Genomic DNA, 22,938 nt, shown 5'->3' on the forward strand with positions numbered 1-22,938 from the left:
GCAAAGGAGAAAAGCAAAGATATACCCATTTGAATGCAGAGTTCCAAACAACTGCCAGGAGAGATAAGAAAGCCTTCCTCAGTGATGAATGCAAAGAAACAGAGGAAAACAACAGAATGAGAAGGACTTGAGATCTCTTCAAGAAAATTAGAGACACCAAGGAAACATTTCATGCAAAGATAGGCTCAATAAAGGACAGAAATGGTATGGACCTAACAGAAGCAGAAAATATTAAGAAGAGGTGGCAAGAATACACAGAAGAACTGTACAAAAAAGATCTTCATGACCCACGATTTTCATTACCCAAGATAATCACAATGGTGTGATCACTCACCTAGAGCCAGACATCCTGGAATGTGAAGTCAAGTGGGCCTTAGGAAGCATCACTACGAACAAAGCTAGTGGATGTGATGGAATTCCAGTTGAGCTATTTCAAATCCTAGAAGATGATGCTACAAGAGTGCTGCACTCAATATGCCAGCAAATTTGGAGAACTCAGCAGTGGCCACAAGACTGGAAAAGGTCCGTTTTCATTCCAATCCCTAAGAAAGGCAATGCCAAAGAATGCTCAAACTACCGCACAATTGCACTCATCTCACACACTAGCAAAGTAATGCTCAAAATTCTCCAAGCCAGGCTTCAACAGTACATGAACTGCGAAATTCCAGATGTTCAAGCTGGATTTAGAAAAGGCAGAGGAAATCAGAGATCAAATTGCCAACATTCACTGGATCATCCAAAAAGCAAGAGAGTTCCAGAAAAAACATCTACTTCTGCTTTATTGACTAGGCCAAAGCCTTTGACTGTGTGGATCACAATAAACTATGGAAAATTCTGAAAGAGATGGGAATACCAGACCACTGACCTGTCTCTTGAGAAATCTGTATGCAGGTCAGGAAGCAACAGTTAGGACTGGACACGGAACAACAGACTGGTTCCAAATGGGGAAAGGAGTACGTCAAGGCTGTATATTGTCACCCTGCTTATTTAACTTATATGTAAAGTACATCATGAGAAATGCTGGGCTGGAAGAAGCACAAGCTGGAATCAAGATTGCCAGGAGAAATATCAATAATCTCAGATATGCATATGACACCACATTTACAGCAGAAAGCAAAGAACTAAAGAGCCTCTTGATGAAAGTGAAAGAGGAGAGTGAAAAGGTTGGCTTAAAACTCAACATTCAAAAACCTAAGATCATGGCATCTGGTCCCATTACTTCATGGCAAATAGATAGAAAAACAATGGAAACAGTGACAGGCTGTTTTCCTGCGCTCCAAAATCACTGTAGATAGTGACTATAGCCATGAAATTAAAAGACGCTTACTCCTTGGAAGAAAGGTTATGACCAACCTAGACAGCACATTAAAAAGCACAGACATTACTTTGCCAACAAAGGTCCATCTAGTCAAAGCTATGGTTTGTCCAGAAGTCATTTATGGATGTGAGAGTTGGACTATAAAGAAAGCTAAGAACTGAAGAATTGATGCTTTTGAACTGTGGTGTTGGAGAAGACTCTTAAGTCCCTTGGACAGCAAGGAGATCCAATGAGTCCATCCTAAAGGAAATCAGTCCTGAATATTCATTGGAAGGACTGATGCTGAAGCTGAAACTCCAATACTTTGGCCACCTGGTGCAAAGAACTGACTTGTTGGAAAAGACCCTGATGCTGGGAAAGATTGAAGGCAGGAGGAGAAGGGTATGAGTTTGAGTAAACTCTAGGAGTTGGTGATGGACAGGGAGGTCTGGTGTGCGGCAGTCCAAGGGGTTGCAAAGTGTCAGACACGACTGAGTGACTGAACTGTACTGAACAGCAATTCCATGCCTGGATATATAAGTGGAAAAAAAAAAAAAACAACCACTAACTCAAAAAGATACATGCACTTCAATGTTCACAGCATTATTTACAATTGCCATGATATAGAAGCAACCTAAGTGTCCATCAATAGATGAATGGATTATGGAATACTCAGCCATGAAAAAAAATGAAATTTTGCCACCTACAGCAACGTGGATCGACTGGAAGGTAAGTGAAATAAGTCAGAAAAATACAAATACTGGATGATATTCCTTATGTGCGGAATCTATAAAAATAAAACGAACTAGTGAATATAGTAAAAAAAGAAACAAACTCACAAATATAGAGAACAAACTAGTGGTTACGGGTGGGGAGAGCAAAGGGAGGAGGGACAATACAGGGGTAGGTGATATAGAGATACAAACTATTACATACAAAATAAGCTGCAAGGATACACTGTACAACACAAGGAATACAGTCAATATTTTATAGAAACTATAAATGGAGTATAATTTTTAAGAGAAACAAAACAAAAACCAATTAGCAGCTTCAGGTTATAGATTAAATAAAAATGACAATCTCACAAAAAATTTAAAAAAAGAGCAAAATCTTTCTGGTATGACCAGCCCCTCCCTTAAAACTATGTGTGGGCCCACCCTGGGTCACTTTATTAGCATAAACTCAGGTATGGTTAAAGGGGACTTATGAACAAAGGACAGTCCTATAACTCAGGAAATTCCAAGGGTTTTTGAAGGTCTGTGTCTGGAACCAGGGACAAAGACCAGATATATTCTTTATTATCTCACATACACAATAAATGGAAGCTATTATCTTAAAAACCAAGTAGTAGGCTACAAAAATAATACAAGCATAAAGATAAGGAAGGAAAAAAATCAGAAGCATTACAAAAGACGAAACACTAGGGGGGAAAAAGAAGGGGTGTCAAATTGATTCAAGCCTGGATGACTAAATAGACAGGAACAGGCATATCCAGGCAAACAAAGAGGAGATTCAGAATGAATTTAGTGTTAGCCAAGTTGAGACTGGTGGCAATGACCAGGGATTTCAAATGGACCCTAGACAGAAAGAGAATGTGAGCCCAGTGACTGGGGAGATCACAGCCAGAATCAGTTGTCAGAGTTTTCCATGGAGATAAAATCTGCCCCCACCCACAACATACAACCAAAAAAGCCATCACTACTCAAAGGAGGATATCAGCTAATGGTGTTACATAACCATCTAAGTCAAAAAAAAAAAAAAGCAAGTTACCACACACAGCAGAAAATATAAGGGCTGAATTCTAGGACATATTTGGTTTAATATTTTGAACTCTAAACAAAAGGGTATACCTAATTTTTAACATAAAGATTCAAAAAGAATCACGTGACTAAATGCCAAACAGAAATGCTGGGTTTTGTTCTTTGATAGAAAAGGATCATTTTATTTTCTATCAACAGGAAACCTATAATACATCTCTCTAACAGAAATGTTTATTTTTCAAAGAAAAGTTTATGGAACAACCACAGAACATTTCAACAACACAACATAAACAGGACAACTATGATCAATTTAGGAAAGCTTCCTGTAAAGATACATGAAGCAGGATGAACATTTCAAGCATGGAAACAATTACACAGACATTCAGAGCTTTTACTGCCAGCTTTTAGAAAGCGCATTCAATAACTAGAAACTGTGTTGTTAATTGCCCACTGTTATGAAGCATCACAATTTACTCTTCCCTACAACTTACACATCATCTTATTCTTTTGTTGCTAACAGAAGAAAGTTCTAGCCGTTTCAGCCAGTAAAGGTGACAAGTGGGAGAAGAAAGGCAAAGTGGAATTTGGGCCAGCACACTGGTTCCTGTATAAAAGGGCTAAGGGGCCATGGAACTGAGACATTCAAGTACTGACTAGATTGATGAACAGGCTTATTAACTCAGGAAGCCTGCAGGACTGTGCTTAGGTTAGGAGTGCCAGAGAGCAGTGAGAGCCCAATATGTGCACCCATGCCCTCAGGCTCCAGAGAAAGAAGACATGATGCAGTGGGTGAGTGCAAAGTCTCTTCAGTTGTGCCTGACTCTTTGCAACCCCAGGGACTGTAGCCCATGAGGCTCCTCTGTCCATGGGATTCTCCAGGCAAGAATACTGGAGTGAGTTGCCGTGCCCTCCTTCCAGGGGATCTTCCCAACCTGGGGATCAAACCTGCATCAGGTTTTTCACCACTAGCGCCACTTGGGAAGCCCAAGGCTAGAGTGCTAAAACCAGCCGGGTCCTTGAAGCTTCAGCTTTCCCCTCACCACAACACCATTAGCCAGAATTTGGACAGTGAAGGCAAAATCAGAGCTCAGATCTCAAGCTCCAGAAGGAATGGGGTAGGGGGCAGCTCCCCTCCCCACACCCAGCACTTGGGGTATTCAGGTTCCAATGGTGGCAAGAGGAACCTTAAGACCTTCTGTAAGAAAGCAAGCAATCACAACACTCTCCCCACCTCCTGGGCCCCAAATCACAAGGACTATTTTACTATGCAAAAAACTTTAAAATATGTTTGGGCAGACTCTTGCTTTCATTTATAGTAGTACTTAACTTTGTTAAGTGAGAATCAGTGTATAAGCCGGTTATAATTATGGTTATCTGTCAATGTATAAACTCCTTGTTCATGGAAAGGTTCAGAACGTGCATCCCCAAGATGTGTCCCTCTTGTGAGAAGACTATTTTGAGCTGAAATCAATCCAGATTCTGGAGGCTCAAGAGATACTACTGAGAGAGTCAATTCCTAGGCAGGTTTATAAGAAGTTCGGGGGTCCCCGAGGAGAGAGGGGCCTGGGGTTCTCGAGGAGGAGATAGGGATCTGGAATTCAAGGAGGAGGAAAGGACAAACTTTTTTTTTTTCCCTCTAAATTCCTTAGTCTTAGTCACATAAAAGAATTTTTTCCTTTAGGTCCTTTAAATTGATGATTACACAACAAACAACTCAGTTTAAACTCTGTACTAGGGATTATATAACAATAATGTATCCTGCTTGAGGGCAGTTTCTCCTCCCTGAAAACCTTCTGACTAATCCTGACATCTCAGAACATATATTATGGGAGTGGGTCTGGTAGGATCTTCCTACTGTTAAGTTCTAATCCTGTTATCCTAAAATGTAAATTGTGGGAGTGGGTCTGACAAAATTTTTACAACCTTGAGACCTTCTTTTGATTTATTGTAATAACTAATTAAAAAGTATGTAATTCCCTTGCTAAAGACTAGCGAGTGGGGCACTCTCCGCCCCCTTCTGATGTCTATGTCAGAAGCTTTTCCTGTCCCCTTTCACTGTAATAGAACTTCTGCCACACAAGAGCCCTGAGTGGTCAAGCCTCGTCTCTGGTCCCAAAGCTAGATCTTCGGAGATCACAAATCACTGTTCACCTATCACTACTGCCTCTCCCTTGACCACCAAGAAGAATCTAAATTGGGGATTTCTGTCAGAAAAAGAGTAACTATCAGCATTAACTATCTAAGTGGCCCCATCTGTTAAGACAGGACAACCATCTAATTACCCAACACCTGCGCTTCTTCTTCCGTTCTGTGAATAACCTTCCTCTCTTTGGAAGTCCTGGGCTTCCCAGGTAGCGCTAGTGGTAAAGAACCTGCCTGCTAGCGCAGAAGAAGTAAGAGACGTGAGTTCGATCCCTGGGTCAGGAAGATCCCCAGGAGACCAGTATTGCAACCCACTCCAGTAGTCTTGCCTGGGGAATCCCCACGGGCTAGAGGAGCCTGGCGGGCTGCCGTCCATAGGGTCACGAGCAGGACACGACTGAGCACACACGTGTGTACTTTGGAAGTCCCTCAGCTCAGATGACATACATACCTCATTTTACCTTTCTGTCTTTGAATACCCCATGGATGTGAAGTTTCTGACCTTCTCATGTACGTGGGATTCCTGTATTTACAAAGTTAGGATTGATTTCTCCCATTAATCTGTCTCATGTCAATTTAATTCTTAGACAAGTCAGAAGGATTGTGAAGGCAGAGGAAAGTCTTCTTCCCCCCCATACTCACCTCGTAGTGCAGCTGGAATTATTCTCACTCTCCTAAACTAAGAGTAGCTGGGGATATCCTTGCCTTGAACCATCCCCTGGCTTGCTCCAATTATAGGTCTTTCCCAGAAGGCCAAGGTCTTTCCCAGACCAGAATCTAAGGGACTTAAATTCTCTCAGTCTAAGGACCCCCTCTTTTAGCTCGACCAGTTCACCAACTCAATCCTGCTCCCATCTACCTAAACCCCCAAAAGCCCAAAAAACCCCTAGGTAAAAACACTGGTCAATAGTGAGGGTCAGAGGGAATGGTCAACTTAAGTAACAGTTATCCTGGAGCCATTTTTCCAGCTCCTCCCTCTTCTTCAATCGTCCCACCTCCCCACTCGCCCCCAATTGCCCTTACAACTCCAAATGGCCCTCCCTGTTTAACAAAACTCAGTCCTTTCCAGTTCTACTCACTGGTGAGCATGCCCACATCCATCAGGGTGTTGAGCTCCAAGTCTTTCATCTTATCCTGATCCACTTTCCAAATTGTTTTATGGCAAAAAGAATATTCCTGCTACTCTGGTAAGCTCCATTTCCAGCCCTACTGCTTCTTCCTAGTACACAGGCCAGCACGGCAGGGTCCCCTCAATCAATGTTTACTGATCGAACTACCAGGCTGCTGTCCTAATGAATGGTTCACCAGATCCAACTCAACATTTCTCTTTCTCAGAGCAGCAAGGTGACTTGCATGTTTAAAATGCTCTTCCTTCCAAAAGCAACTACTGCTACTTCTTCCATTCTTTGCAATTATGACTAGTAAAACTTATGGCCTAACAACCAAGTAAAAAAGTTCCTTTTTTTAAAAAACAGATTAAGTCTGAGGAAGGTAAAATGGTTGCCCACAGCCTTATAACATTAAAAACAAAGTTCTTAAGATGTACGAGGTGCAGTGAGATGGGTGTTCCTTACAACATTTCTTTCAGTCCTCACAAAAACATCAACAGGAAAACAGCACTGTGACCCCTTTTTATAGTGGGTAGACAGACTTAGGTTAAAAGATAAAACTCCCTGCTCCAAATCACAATGACAGTAAGTGTTACAGTGGGATTCAAGCACATCAGAATTCAAGTTGTTAAAAGGATAATTTAAACAAACAAAAAGATAACATTGTGTCTCTCATACAAATATAAAATGAACACCTATGATTTTACTTAACTCATCAATTAATTATGGAATAAATAACATGCTTCATCTGGTTCTAAAGTGAATCCAAAGAACACAAACACACAGGTAACTGGAAATGGTGAAATGTATTTGCTTAATAGATCTAAAACCGGCTTCTCCCACAAAAGAGGAAAAGAAATCAATAGTACCTCCAACCAACAAAATTAATCCGCATGTCCAAAGACAAGAGTAATTTGCATTGCTGTCAGTTATTCACAACTTACAAAGTTATAAGTAAAAAAATAATAAAAGCTGCAGATTCCATAGATCAAATCTCCAGGAAACGTGTTTTAGACCACCCAGTTTCCAAGATACCCCATAATCTGTTCTGTACATTTCAAAGACTTCCACAAATTTTCCTTATGTAGTTCTTCACCACCACGCACAATGCCTTTTACTTCTTTAAGAAAAGAATCCACAGCTTCAAGATCTCTATTAGAAAAACTGAGTTAGTCCCTCTATAAAACTACACTTTCACTGCAATAAATTTTTTTCTATCACACACTAAGCCAGAAATGTAGAATTACAATGCATTTATAATATATATAAATGCAGAAATAAATTAGTTCATTGGATTTTCAAGCTTCTTTAAAAGAGATCTAAAACGAATGAGGATTTGGTTTTACTGAATAATGACAAACAAGAGTTACTCTCTAGGGGAAAAGAAGACACAGTTAAACTGCCACTTCCAAGTAACTGACCCAAAACTAACATAAGTGTCTAACTAGCCAATTTACGTATCTTCATTTCTACCCTATGTTTTCTTCCATTAAAAAAAAAAAATTAATCCCAGTCCAACTACTGCTCCATAAAATCCAGTAGATGTACTGCTCCTACTGCTCCAGCTAAGAGCAAATAAAAACCCTGGACATCATTGGTTCAGTCACTCAGTCGTGTCCGACTCTTTGCAACCCCGTGGACTGCAGCATGCCAAATTTCCTTGTCTATCACCAACTCCCTGAGCTTGCTCAAACTCATGTCCATCAAGTCAGTGATGCCATCCAACCAACTTATCCTCTGTCATCCCCTTCTTCTCCTGCCCTCAATCTTTCCCAGCATCAGGGTCTTTTCTAATGAGTTAGTTCTTCACATCAGGTGGCCAAATTACTGGAGCTTCAGCTTCAACATCAGTCCTTCCGATGAAATTCAGGACATTATATGTGAAACAAACAAAAGAAGACTCTGAAGGTGGAGAGAAGACACTTTAGTTCGGGAGGGACCTTGGGATCCGTGGAACAACATGGTGGTGAATTCTCCGGGTTTTCTTTTTGCCTCAAATATCTCATGGACACAGAGCTGAAGCAGCCAGTCATCCAGAAATGCCAGTGGAGGCAGACAAATAAAGTTCCTGCTCTTTCAGAGAACCAAGAAAAGAGTAGCAGAGCAAAACAGAAAACTTGTAGACAATAACCACTGGCACTCCAGCCAAAAACCACAGAGTAAACTGTAGCTCACCCTCACCCCGTGACAAGGTAAGCCAAGTAAGGAGCCTAAACGTTCCCTCTCACCGGGCTATCTACTGTTGTGCCTCAACATTACAGGAGGCCACCCCCTTACTCCCTCCCTTACCTCCCACCTTCACCTGTGGGGATGATACCAAAGGCAGAACTTCCTTGCCTTGCTAAGGACCCCTGTCCCCTGCCCCACAGCATCTGGGGAGAACACCTGGAGAGCCTGTACTTCTATGACAGTAATGACGCTCCCCTTCTCATCTCCACCAGAATGGTATGAGACAGCCTAGTAGAGAGTCAGGACTTTCTCTATCTCCAGGCGTAAGAAGGCCATCCCCTCCCAGTGGTATCAGTTGAGGCCGTGTGGGGAACAGCAAGGAGGCAGAGTCTGTCAGTAAAGGCCTAGAGAGGAGCTGAAACTCCCCCCTCTGCCCGGCAGCGGTGAGGAGCCCGGCTTTGTGTATCAGTGGACCAATTCCTCGAAAGCACACAACTCACTCAAAATGAACAATCTGAACAGCCCTGTAACTATTAAGGAAATTAAACTTGTAATTAAAAACCTCCCCAAAAAGAAATCTCCTGGCCCAGATCATTTCATTAGAGAATTCTGCCAAATGTTTCAAGAATTAACACAATATCTTTGGAAAACACAAGATCACTTTATGAATGTAGTATCTCCCTGATGCAAAAACCAGGAAGAGTAGTGTGTTAGTGTTGGTCGCTCAGTCGTGCCCGACTCTTTGCGACCCCATGGACTGCAGCCCACCAGGCTCCTGTGTCCATGAGATTTTCCAGGCAAGGATACTGGAGTGGGTTGCCATTTCCGTCTCCAGGGGACCTTCCCAACCCAGGGATCGGACCCAGGTCTCCTGTACTGCAGGCAGATTCTTTATAGACTGAGCTACAAGGGAAGCCCTCAAAAAAAAAAAACACCCTCAAAAACCAGGAAAAGACATTACAAAAAAAAAAAAAAACCTATAGAGCAATACATGAATATAATCACAAAAATCCTTAGTTCAATATCCAAGAATCAGTGTAACCCACATACTAACAAACTGAAAAACCACATATTTATACAATCATACCAGTCTACACAGAAAAAATCATCTGATAAAAATCAATCCTGTTTTGGATGGAAAGGATAGTTAAGGGGTCTGGGACTGACATGCACACTGCTGCTATATTTAAAATGGACAACCAACAAGGACCTACTTAGAGCACATGGAATTCTGCTCAGTGTTATGTGGCAGCCTGGATGGGAGGGGAGTTTGGGGGAGAATAGATACATGTATGTATATGGCTAAGTTCCTTCACTCTTCACCTGAAACTATCACCACATTGCTTGCTAATCAGCTATACTCCAATACAAAATAAAAAGTTTAAAAAAAAAAAAAAAGCATTCTGTTGACTGTTATTTTAACTCCCTAACTGACCTACTCCTGTGTAATATAAGGGTAGCAAGTCAGCCACTTTTCAACTGTGCCTGTTCCCAACAATATAAACTGTTGTATGTCCACTGTCTGTGACATCATACATACCATAAACACCAATTCATTTAAAATAAAAATTTAGTGAGTTGAGCTATACAGAGGAAAAAAAAATTTTTTTAATAAACAAAATGAATAACCAGCAAGGACCCACCGTGTAGCACAAGAAACTCTGCTTAATATTATGTAAGAACCTAAATAGGAAAGAATTTGAAAAAGAATATACACATGTATAACTGAATCATTTTGCTATACACAACACTATCATCACAAAACTATCACAACACTGTTAATCAATTATACCCCCCCCAATATAAAATAAAAAGTTAAAAAAAGAGACCAGAAAACTTGGTAACAGCTATAATAATAATAATAAATAAATCCTGTTCAAGAGAAAAGCTCTCATTAAAACAAGGGAATACGGGAAACTTCCTCAACTAGATAATGAGCATCTATTTTAAAAAAACAGCAAACATTACTACACATAATGATAAATGAATAAAATGAACACTGCATTCATTGCCTCTATTATTGAGAACAAGGATGTTCACTCTCACCACTCTTGTACAACACAGTACTGGAAATTCTACTCAATGCAAGAAGGCAAAAAAAGGCAACAAAAGCCATACAGAAAGAAGAAATAAACCTGTCCCTATTTGCAGATGACATGATGGTTTACATACACAATCCCAAAGAATCTGTCCCAAAAAGTCTTAGAATCTCCCAAAGTGTGAATTCAGTAAGGCTGCAGATACAAGATAAACATACCAGAAAAAGCTGATTAATGTTGATGTTTGGTAGAAACCAACACAATCCTGTAAAGTAATTATCCTTCAATTAAAAATAAACTTAAAAAAAGAAAGAAAATCAACTGCAAACTGCATTTCAATTGAAAAGACAACCTACAGAACAGAAGAAAACTTCTACAAATCATACAAAGGACAAAGGGCTTCTAACTGCAATATATGAAGAACTTGTATAACTCAGTAGTAAAAAGACAATAAGCCAATTAAAAACGGGCAAAGTTGTATAAATCTTAATTATGTTGAATTGGTTCATAGTGCTTTTCAGGTCTACTATATCCTTCTACTTCTATGTATAGTCATTCTATTAATTTTTGAGCTTGATATTGAAACTCCAACTAAAAATCTTCATTTATCTACTTAAATTATAATATATAGTAGATCTACATGTAAATTTGCTCTGTATTTTCCAAGTCTCTTGCAAACATGTTATATTTTCATAATTTAAAAAATAACAGAGGAAAAAATGGGCAAAAGATCTGAATAGATATTTCCCCAAAGAAAATATACAAATGCCTAATAACCACATGAAAAGATGACATCATTTGTCATCAGGGAAATGCAAGTCAAAACTGCAATGAGAGATCACCTCACATCCAAGAGAATGTTTTCTTACAACTATTCTAGATTGAAGAAGCTAAACAGACATGAAAACACTTCTTTGATTGGATTCTTAATACAGAAATAAACATCTATAAAGGACAACGGAGGAAACATAGGTATGGATTGTATATTAAACAACAGTATTATATTAAACAGTATAATATTATACTCCTGTTATGTATGACCTTGTTTTTAGAAGATATATGGTGAAGAATTTAGGAGTGAATTATTATGAAATATACTTCATTACAATAAAATATTGTATTTTATTGTAATAAAGATTTTTTTTTATTCTTTAAGAGATGTTTTATTACAAGAGAATGTTTTATTACAACTTCTCTAGAATGGTTATAATCAAAAAGATACTAGCAAGTGTTGGAGGAGGATGGAAACCCCCACACACTGCAAGGGGATTGTAAAATGGGAGAGTCTGGAAAAGTCCTAAAAAGATTAAATACATAAGCTATCCTATGACCCAGAAATTCAACTCCCAGGTATATACCCCCCCAAAAAAATTACAGCACAATTACACAAAAAAATTATGCAAAAACCTGTATATGAATGTCCATCAACTGATGAATGGATAAATAAAAAGTGGTGTATCCATACAATGGACTATTACTAGGACATAAAAAGGAATTAAGTATTGTTATATGCTGCAACAGGGATGAACCTTTAAAACATTATGCTAAGAAGTGAAGGAAACCAGTTACAAAAGGCCATATATTGTGTAGTTCTACTTAAAGGAAATGCCTAGCATGGGCAGAAGGTAGATGAGTATTTGCCTAGGTCAAAGGTAGAGGAGGATGAAAGAAGATGAGGTGTCCCTGTTAACAGATATAGGGTTTCCTACTGAGGTGAAGAAAATGTTCTAAAATGAATTGTGGTAATAGTTGTACAATTCAATGAAAACAGTATTAAAAATCACTGACAAACAGATCCACAGCTGACGTCTTTGTTGAAACCAACAAGCTGATTCTAAAATTTGTAAGGCCTTACAAGGGACCCAGAAAAAAACAACACAATTTTGAAAAAGAAAGTAGGAGATACTTCCCGTTTTCAAAACTTACCACAAAGCAACGATAATTAAGACAGTTTGGTATTAGCATCAGGATGGAAGAGAATTAAGAGTTCAATGTACCCATACAACTACCATATGGTGTAGTAACTGCATTCCTGGGCATTTATTCCAATGAAATAAAATTTATGTTCACATAAAACCTGTACATGAATGTTCACTGCAGCTTTAGTGAAAACAGCCAAAAATTAGAAAAAAAACCAAGATGTCCTTCAGTGGCTACATTATCAGGTAGCTCTATGGTAAAGAATCTGCCTGGCAACACAGGAGACACAGATTCCATCCTTGGGCCCAGAAGATCCCCTAGAGGAAAATTCCCTGGACAGAGGAGTCTGGTGGGCTACAGTCTCAGTTCAGTTCAGTTGCTCAGTCATGTCTGACTCTTTGTGACTGCAAGGACTGGAGCATTCCAGGCTTCCTTGTCCATCACCAACTCCTGAAGCTTACTCAAACTCATGTCCATTGAGTCAGTGATGCCATCCAACCATCTCATCCTCTGTCATCCCCTCCACCTCCCGCCTTCAGTCTTGCCCAGTATCAGGGTCTCTTCCAGTGAGTCAATTCTTCACATCAGTGTTACAGTCTACAGGGTCGCAAAGAGACAGGCACAACTGAGCATGCACGCGCAATACCAAAAAATACTGAAGACTATACAGAAATACTAAGCAAGAAAAAAGAACAAACTACTGACTAAATTTAAGTTGATACATAAAACAACTTGGATGAATGTCCAGGGAATCATGCTAAGTGAAAAAAAGATAAATCTCCAAAGGTTACCCACTGTATAATTCCATTTAAGTAACATTCTTGCAATGACAGAATTCTAGAAATTGAGAACACATTAGTGATAACCAGAGGTCAGAGAAAGGGATGTGTAGCTATCAAAGGACCATATAAGGAATCCGTGTGGGGAAGGTGTTCAGTATCTTGGCTGTATCAATGTCAATATTCTGATTGTAATACTGTACATTGGGAAAAACTGTATAAAGGGGACATGAGGGATTTTTTGTATTATTTCTTAAAAATTGCATGTAATTCTACAATTATCTCAAAATAACAAGTCTTTTAGAAAACAAAAAAGAATCCCTAAACTTTATAACAAATCCACATAAACACAGAATATTACTTTCTTCCAAAAGGTGGTACACAGACGGGAAACAAATATATAAAGAGAGAGAAGTTAATTCTAACTTTGTGACTTTAAGTAATGAATCTCTTCACCTTCAATACACAGATTAACAAATACCTTGGCTATATTATGACCCTCTCAAGATACCCACATAAGGTATTAATCCTTTGAACCTGTAAACATTACCTAAGCAGAAAAGAAAAAAAAAAACTTTGTAGATATGATTAAATTAAATCTTTTAAGATGGAGGGATTATCCTGGAATATCATGCCTGTAAATCGCTTCAGTCGTGTCTGACTCTTTGCAGCCCCATGGACTGTAGCCTGTCAGGCTCCTCTGTCCATGGAATTCTCCAGGCATGAAGACTGGAGCGGGTTGCCACGCTGTCCTCTGGGGGATCTTCCCGGCCCAGGGATCGAACCTGAACCCGTGTCTCTTACATCTTTTGCACTGACAGGAAAGTTCTTTACCACTAGCACCACCTGGGAAGCTGGACTATCATGGTGGACCCTAAATGCAATCACACATATTCTTTCAAAGAAGAGGCAGAAGGAGATCTGACCACAGACAGAACAGGAGAAGGCAGTGACCACAGAGACAAGGAATGAGTGATGCGGCCACAAGCCAAGGAATGCAGGTAGCCACCAGAGGCTAGAAGAGGCCAGGAGCAGAGGCTCCCCTAGAGCCTCTGGAGGTGGCAGAAACTGTACCTACTCAATTCTGTCTCCATCATCAAGCTCATAGTAATGGTTCAAAAATGTTCACATTAAACAAATAAACATTTTGGTATTCAAGCCACTCCTGGTTACCATCGTTCTTCTCCAAAACCCTCAAAAGGCAAATTATTATTTAAAGGCTACATAATTTAAAAAATAAATCTAATAAAAGTGTTCATATTTGAAAAGGAAGGCAGAAATAATAAAAACCCAGACAAAGATGTCTTCCCCAAGATACTTAACATTCATGTGTGGAAAGAGCCACTGTCAGAGTTAAAAAAACAAAAAAACCTTTCAGTCCACATTCCTGGCCACATAGAGCCTAAGAATGGCTGCCACCATTCACATCTCTTCCCTCATTGCATCTTTATTCCTGTCTCTTATCCATCATTTGCTTTATGACACCAGTAGACACTAGCTCACCACAGAAATAAGCTATCTCCCTGCTCCACAAGGTCTCCGGAGGGGGTTAACTTTCACTTACAAACATAAAAAGAAGGTGATCTCTAATTGAAATGGAAAACTAAGGATAGCATAAGTCTGCTCCTCATCATCCCTAGAATAGTCATCTCCTTCCTGGGAGGAAGTGAGCATTGTACGTGTGCAGAAACCTCACCTGTAACAGAGTTATAGCTGATAACGTGGTTAATCATTTCCAGTCAGCTCTGTGGCTGCCCCTCAGACTTCTGCCTCCCAGGTCATCACAATAGGATCCACCCACCCCTTGTCCTCACTGTCAGTTAGAGAGACCTAGGGAGAGGTGTAGCTCAGTAGCAATGCAGGAGATCCTGGTTCGATCCCTGGGTTGGGAAGATCCCCTGGAGAAGGAAATGGCAATCCATTCCAGTATTCTTTCTGGAGAATCCCAGGGACAGAGGAACCTGGCAGGCTACACTCCATGGGGTCGCAAAGGCCAGACACGACTTAGCGACTAAACCACCACCACCACCACCAGGGAGAGGTGTGATAAACACTGTCAAATCACGATGGTAGCTCACAAATGCCTTTTTTGAGCTTTACCTTGCTGCTACAGGTAACTCACCAAAGGCTTTTCTTAGCTCCATCACGTTCAAGACATTCAAGACCCTGCAGCCAAAAGAATCACAACTCAGGGCTCATTCTCCAACAGGAATCAGCAGGGATGTGGAAAAGCCACACAGTGACTTCTCTTAAACAGGCACATTTCATATTGATGAAAAAGAGATTTGATTAGAATTTTTCCCCTCAAAATTAAACAAAATACACATCAATTTATTTCCCATAACATATCTTGTACTTACCAAAATCTAGGTTACACTTGAAACTATGCACTAATTCTTAGGACGAGGAACTAATCAATTGGTACAGAGTTTGGAACATAACTTGGAGACCAAACTGTAAAACAGCATGATATAACAGTCTTAATTTTACATTTGCCTTTTACAAGACAATTATATAAAGACATTTTTGTAAAATAAAAAATAAAAAAATCTAGATTTCATCATTTCCCCAGAGCCTCTCATACTCCCTTTATATTCCTTTAAAGCACCTTTCTCATTGTCATTCCTGCTGGTTTTCCTCATCAAAAGTTAACTGGTCTAACACTGCCAAATTCTCACTAGCACCTCTTTTTAAATTAAAGTATAAGAGAAATTGTACAAATCTTAAATATGCAACTTGAATTTTTCATATACATACACCCATGCCATCTCAGAATACAGAACATTTCCAACATCCCAGAAGGTTCCCTCATGCCCCTTCTAGTCATTACCAACACCACTCCTTGGAGGAACCACTATTCTGACCTGGAAACAGTCGTTACCTGTTTTTGAACTTCATTTGAATGGAGTCACATAGTATTCAATGAATTATCTGGCTCATTAAGTCCATGAGATCCATCAATGTTGATGTGTACAGTAGTTCCTTCTCTTTTACTGCTTCTGTAATTTTTCATTATATAAATAAACCACAACTTATTCATCCATTCTACTGTCAACATCCAGTTAGGTTTCATCTAATTTTTGGTTATCATGAATAAAGGTGCTATGAACATCCTTTTACTTTTGGGGGGAGTGGTAGAATATACATCTATTTCCCTTGGGTATATACTTAAGAATGAAAATGATGGGTCATGGGTAGGATTAGATAAGCCAGTTTTCCAAGATTACTGTACCATTTTACATCCCTACCAAAACATTCAAGAGATCCTGTGGCTCCACATCCTTGCCAAGAAAGCCACTGTCTCTCATTTTAGCCATTCCAGAAGGCAGAGAGTAGTATCTCACTGTTGTTTTTTCATTATTGTATTAATTAATTTGCATTTCTCCACTGACTGATGTTGAACACTTCTCTATATGCATACTGGCCACAGAGATTCTCTTTTACCAAGTGCCTATTCAAAACTTTTGTACATTTTTAAATAAAACTGTCTTTTTCTTATTAAGTTTATATAATATACATACATCTGCCAGATGGATTGCCATTTTCTTCTTCCAATCTGTATTTTGCCCTTCATTCTCTTAATGTTATCTTTAGATGGAGAAAATTCTCAATTTTAACAAAGTCTGAAGTCAAATTTGTCAATCATTGTTACAGTCACTGCCTTAAGTCTTTTTAAAGAAATCTATGCCTACTCTACTCAGTAGTCCTTTGATTTCTGCTTATGGTTTGAACAGTTCTTGGCCCTGCTCTGAATTCATGAATTCCTGTACCTTTGCAAGGTTTACAGTTTCACCATGTGGTTGATTTCAAATGCATTCAAGTTATGTTGTTGGTGATAAGACAACTCTAGTATTATGGAAGCCTGAGCGGCTGTCAGTTTTACAACTAGAGAATTCATTTGCGACTACATTCGTAATATGACTTCTGTACAAATATATTAAAACATAATGTTAAAAAAGGGGGGGGGTGGGAAACACCCTCTAACACTTGTTATTCTACTATTTTATTTCAACCATACCTTCTTCCCATTCCCTCTGAGTGGCTTTCTTTCAATGGGTCACTTTACACTAGACCCTACTGTCTTCAAGGATATAATTAAAAGTTCTGTAGCCTCAGAAATCAGAAGCCTAGAGGCTTCTGTTAAACCTGGTTCTGTTACACTTTATGTAACCCAGCACCTCAGAGGGTTTACAGGCTTCCCAAAACCCAGTAACAAAGAACTCCTTGCTCCATCCTTTTCCCTAAAATGTTTAACAGTACTTCGGATCTCTAACCATATGGTTACCCAAAACACCCCAAATATAACACCTTAGTCTTACCTTCACTCGCTCAGCAGGTGCTCCCCTCCCCGCCCCACTCTTCTTCACACCCAGCCATCTTCCATTCTGCCCTCACAATGTGTGTGGTGGACTCTGAACTTGGCTGTCACAGTTAACGCCCTGCCTCACTCCCTCACCTTCTCTGGTCTGGAGTACGGAACCTGCCCTTAACTGGTTTCTTCCTTACACTCTGTCTTTGACCCTGCCATCACCAAAGTTCCCTTTACAGAGCATAAAGTTGGTCATGTTACTCATCCTTCTATAGGTCCCACTGCCCACAGGATAAAATCACTCTCTCAGCTGAGAATTCATAATCTGGCTCTGACCTTTCCTGGCTTCTTTCTCACCAACTTTTGCAAAACTCTGGCCTGACTACTGGGTATTCATGCCCTCTCAACCCAATTTGACACTGCCTTCTCCTTTGCCTAAAGCTCTTTCCCCCTCTACCTTGCAATCAGCTCCCCTTCTTTCTTGCACAGGACCACAGCAGAAGTGACTGTTACCTGGTATGCATTCCTGCAGCTCTCTGTACCCACCACAACAATACTGGAGTCCTTACCACCTGCATCAGTGAATCATATTTCTTTGTCTCACTCAGGATCAGCAATTAATCTTTATGTCCCAAGGGCCTGGCAAGGCAGTTCCATGAAGGCTCAATGAAAGAATGACTGTCCCAGTCACTTTTATTCATGTTACCTTTTTTTAATAAACAGAGACTAGAAAAATACATCAAAGCAATGAATCTTAACACCTAACACAAATTATGTTGTAAAGGTCATCTGGCAAAGTATTCAAAAGAGTTTAATAAAAACTAAAACCTTCTTCAATTATTGATTTGTGCTTCCTCTTAGAAATCAGTAACAACCCTGTTTTAAAATACTTTTAAAAATAATGGACATCAAAGGTGGGATGACTATATCACTTAACCAAAGCAACTGTAGTCATCACCATATAAATCACTACTGGATGCCAATGGAATGAATCAGTCATTATTTACACAACTAAAAGACCACACACAAATTACTTCATTGAGAGCCTGTTCATATATATCCCCTTAACACATTAAGGTCTGCATGTTACAGAAGATAGTATGCCCAGTGGCTAAGAACACAGCTTGGCACCATGACGCTAGTAGTGCAATTTGGGGAAAATAAAAGTTCCATGTGTCTCAGTTTCCTCATTTGTAAAACAAAGATGATAAAGTACTCACTGCACAATGTTGCTGAGTGAGTGAGCCCGTACCAGGCTCCTGGAACAGTTTCTATGTTAACTGTCATCACAGTGCTTTTAACCTTTTTAAGTCCTTTTACCTATACTTTTTTTTTCTCCTCACAACAACACAGTGATATTGCTTAGAGGAGAAACGCTTTGTCCATGTCAAAGATAAGGAAATAATGATTTCCTTAAGATATTTTCAGTGGCAGAGTAGGAACTAGAAACTGTGCCTAACTCCAGCCCAGCACCAAATCTCCACAGATGCAGTGTGGAAGAAAGTCTCTTTTGGGTTTTTCCCCATTGTTTACCCTTGGTCCTCAGCAACATCAACAGCCTGACTAAAGCACCTGGTGGGAAGAAATGGACCATCATTTGCTCAAATTAGAACAAGGAAGACGCCTCATTTTTACAGTGCCTGATGCACAGCAGGCACCAAAGATAACAAATGAAAAGTGCCACTGTGCTCTCTCTCAATAACAGAACAAGGCACTCCACCAAACCAAGACTGCTACCGAAAACAAAAATCACTTAACCTGCTTTTCTGTCACATGAAAGTATAGTTCATGCAATGTACAATAGGAGCTTTTTTAAAAACAGGGGGGGAAATTAAATTAATCTTTTTCTTTTACTCTCAAAAGATACAACAGTTCTGTAAAAAGGACTTTCGTCAAGACAGTTTTTTTTTAAACTAACCCAACCTAACTTGGCACTGCCTTCTCCTTTGCCTAAAGCTCTTTCCCCCTCTACCTTGCAATCAGCTCCCCTTCTTTCTTGCACAGGACCACAGCAGAAGTGACTGTTACCTGGTATGCATTCCTGCAGCTCTCTGTTCCCACCACAACTATACTTAAGTCCTTATCACCTGCATTAGTGAATCAAACTTCTTTGTCTCACTCAGGATCAGCAATTAATCTTTATATCCCAAAGACTTGGCAGGGCAGTTCCACAGCAGGCTTAATGAAAGAACCAGTGTTATCTTTTTATTATAAATAGAAACTAGAAAAATACATCAAAGCAATGAATCTTAATACCTAACACAAATTATGTTGTAAAAGTCATCTGGCGAAGTATTCTTTTGAAGAGTTTAATAAAAACTTAAAACCTTCTTCAATTAATTATTTGTGCTTCCTCATATATCATGACAAGTCTTTGCTCAAATAAGGGACTGACAGGAATGGACAAAATTTCGTTTCTGTAAGACCTGCACAGATAGTCTATCTTTATTACATTCCTGAGCTTAAACTGAATGTCAGTCTGACACTGAGCAGGGACCTGTGGGGCTCCTGGGCATGGAGGCCTTTTTGTTCCCCACTCCTTGTAGGCAAGACTCCGGTCTCCCATGACCTTCTCTTAGTTCCAAAGGGCAGGAGGAACAGCAAGGGAAACCACCTGAGGCAAAGATTAAAGGGAACAGAGAGGCTCATCCAGATTAGGAGACTGACCTGCTGAGACCCTGTACCCACCCTCATCTTGTTAGCAACCCCCCCACCCGCCCTTTTGAAACTTATCAGAAGTAAATACAAGACTGTCACTGCCTTGATCCTTATCACATATTGCTGCCTGACTGTATAACCTCTCCTGCTAGCCTACTGTGCTCCTGCTTTGCCTCCTGGCAAAATAATAAAGCCATTCTTTCTTTCTCCTCCATAACTGTCTCCCTATTTCTGTTTGGCTTTGGTGCACAGAGAGCCAAGATTTTGGCAACAAATCCTCAATTGTACATGCTCCACATGCACGTGGGATAGAGCTAAAGAACTTCGAAGGCAGGGGCAATGCCCCCGGGGAACCCACCCGAACCGAGAAAGTACAAGGAGGAAGAATGTCTCCCCAACACCTAAGCGCCCGAACTTTTTACTTCTTCTCTTCCAATGGAGAAGCAGGAGCTCAGACACTCGCATTAACGATCGGACTTGACATCAGCCCCTCGTCAGGGCCTACCCTTCCTTTCGTGGCACTGCCATTCTGTCACCTACAGACAGGCGCCTGGAGGATACACAGATAAACCAGTTCCAGCCCCTGCCCTCTCCAGCTCACATCTAAGCCTCGCACGTGGCGGCCACTTGGGACCTTTTGCACATCCGATTTAACAGTGACAGACTGGACTGTGTTCGCAGCGGTGCAGCTCCTGGACCCGCCCAGGTCTGTAGCAGGGACGTGTTGGAGCTCTCTCTGTAAACACCGAGCAAAGCGGCCCATCGAGCCGGCCGAGCGACTCCGTGGCCCCCGACGCCTCCGCTAGCCTCCGGGAATCACTTCCCCACGCCTCCTCTCACCTGAAATGGTGGCACCGCCACCCGCATCCGGACCCCAATTCCCCGTTAAGTGACCGTTACAGGGGGCCGCATCCCCGGGTGGCCGGCGGTCCAGGGAAGAGCCCATGGGACCGCTCCCCCTCCGCCAACCGGGGATCCCCCGGCCACCGCCGCCATTTTCCCGGCGCCGGAACCCCCACCTGACGGTTCCAGCTTCTCACCTGTGGCCAGCAGAAGACTACGCGCGACGCAGTGGAGACCGCGTGCGTGAGCTTCAGAATCTGTGGGGGTCACAACCTGGGTGCAGAACCCGCCGCTAATTCATCCCGAAGCAGGAGGCGTCGGGCCCGTCGCCCTAGTAATGCGTCCAGGCAGGCTTCATCCTGATTGGCTGTGAGCGCCGTGACGCAGCGGCGTCCCCGGCTGCGTGGGAAGCCCGGGTCCCCGGAGCCCCGCCCCTGCCCCCGGCCTGGGGCTCCCCGGGGCCAGACCCTGAGGGCTCCCTTAAAGGGACCACTTTCATTTCTCCATCTGGCCTCCAGAAGAAGAGGGACATAGAGAGCGAGGGGGTGTAGGGGCGAGTAGCAATAAGAAATAGGAAATCTGAAGGTCACTGTCCCTCTAACTCCTGGAGTTTCAGAGTGACAATAGAAATCTGGGGAGCTTTATTTATAAACTGTACTGTGGGAGAATATATGACCTAAAAATTGAGAACTGAGTTTTCCTGGAGGAACATACTGAGGACTTAAGCCCAGGAGGCAGCCCCTCGCTCTGAGGGGCTGTTCAGAGAGATAAGGGAGGAGCCAGGATATTTAGGAACTTTTGCAATAAAAACTAGGTAGTGGGAATATTAAAAGATGACTGTTAATTAAAAGTCAGACTGCTTAAATTAATGAAGTTAGCACTTTTCTACCTATGGGAAGATGCAAGAGTCTGGGCTCACTGAAATAGTTCCTCTGACAGGCACCTTAACTATCTGGGGTTGTTGGGGGGTGGGGGGGGGGGTTGGGGGAGTGGCTGATGGCCACAACATCCTGTCTTCACTGATATGGCTGGTGATATTCTTTGTCCACAAAGCCTAACCTACAGAGGCAGATCAGTAATAGAACCAGTCCTAGAATTCAGGTTCTTGACACGCAGCACCAAGCTCTCCCTAGCATGAAGTTTTCCCAGTCAGAGGAAAACTTTACGTCCTCTGAGCATCCCTCTCAGAAGGCTTTCACTGCCACTTTCTGTCCTGGGACATATGTTCCTTAACCTCCTAAACTCTAAAGCTCCATGATGGTGGGGGCTGCAGTTAGGCCTTTTTTCATTTCCTGCACAGTACCTTCCTCCTGCTGGTTTTCAACAAAGATTCACTGATTTAAAATCCTAAAAAGAATAAATTTAGCTACCCATCGCACAATGGAACTGTAGAACCTGAAGGAAAGGGTCAAAACTGTCGAGCCTAAAGGCATTAGCTCTTGTTTACCATGTGTGTGGCTTTTCCACATCAAGTTATTCTCCAGTGCTCTGTGGACACCCACTGAGTGTCCTGCAAGATAATTCAGTTTTGACACTCACTACTCCGAAGTAGTGCAGACCGCAGAGGCTCAGGGCTTAGTTCTGCAACTCTGCTCCCTACTTCAGATGCCAGTGGGAAGTCTAGACCTTGGGTACTTCTGACAAACTGGCTGTAAGTCAGGGCATCCCACAATACCCTGCTCAGGGTTCAGTTTGCTAGAACAGATCACAGAACTCAGGAGAACACTTTACGTCTGTCTACTGGCTTATTCTAAAGGATACAACTCAGGAACAGTCAAATGGAAGAGAGGCATAGGGCAAGGTCTGGGTTGTGGACAGGGGACTCAGCTTTCATTCCCCCTCTGGGTGTGTCACCGTCCCAGCACCCCGCGGTTCACATGAACCAGGGAGCTCTCAGAAACTCTGTTGTGTTC

The 22,938-nt window shown here is 41.3% G+C and overlaps 1 protein-coding gene across 3 annotated transcripts in view; it reads right to left on the reverse strand.

Annotated features, from left to right (window-relative positions):
• Window positions 1–21,387, reverse strand: part of LCLAT1 (lysocardiolipin acyltransferase 1) — a 203,317-nt gene extending 181,930 nt beyond the window's left edge. For 2 of the 3 annotated variants that reach the window (XM_043469021.1, XM_043469019.1), the window contains exon 1: window positions 21,223–21,387. The gene's annotated coding sequence lies outside the window, so the exon portion shown is untranslated. Of the gene's footprint in view, window positions 1–15,337; window positions 15,382–21,222 lie in introns of all 3 variants that reach the window. The other variant, XM_043469020.1, reaches the window with a different exon arrangement.
• Window positions 21,388–22,938: the final 1,551 nt, after the last annotated feature.

Source organism: Cervus canadensis, chromosome 5 (assembly GCF_019320065.1).
Source record: "Cervus canadensis isolate Bull #8, Minnesota chromosome 5, ASM1932006v1, whole genome shotgun sequence".
In the NCBI taxonomy this organism is placed as follows: domain Eukaryota; kingdom Metazoa; phylum Chordata; class Mammalia; order Artiodactyla; family Cervidae; genus Cervus; species Cervus canadensis.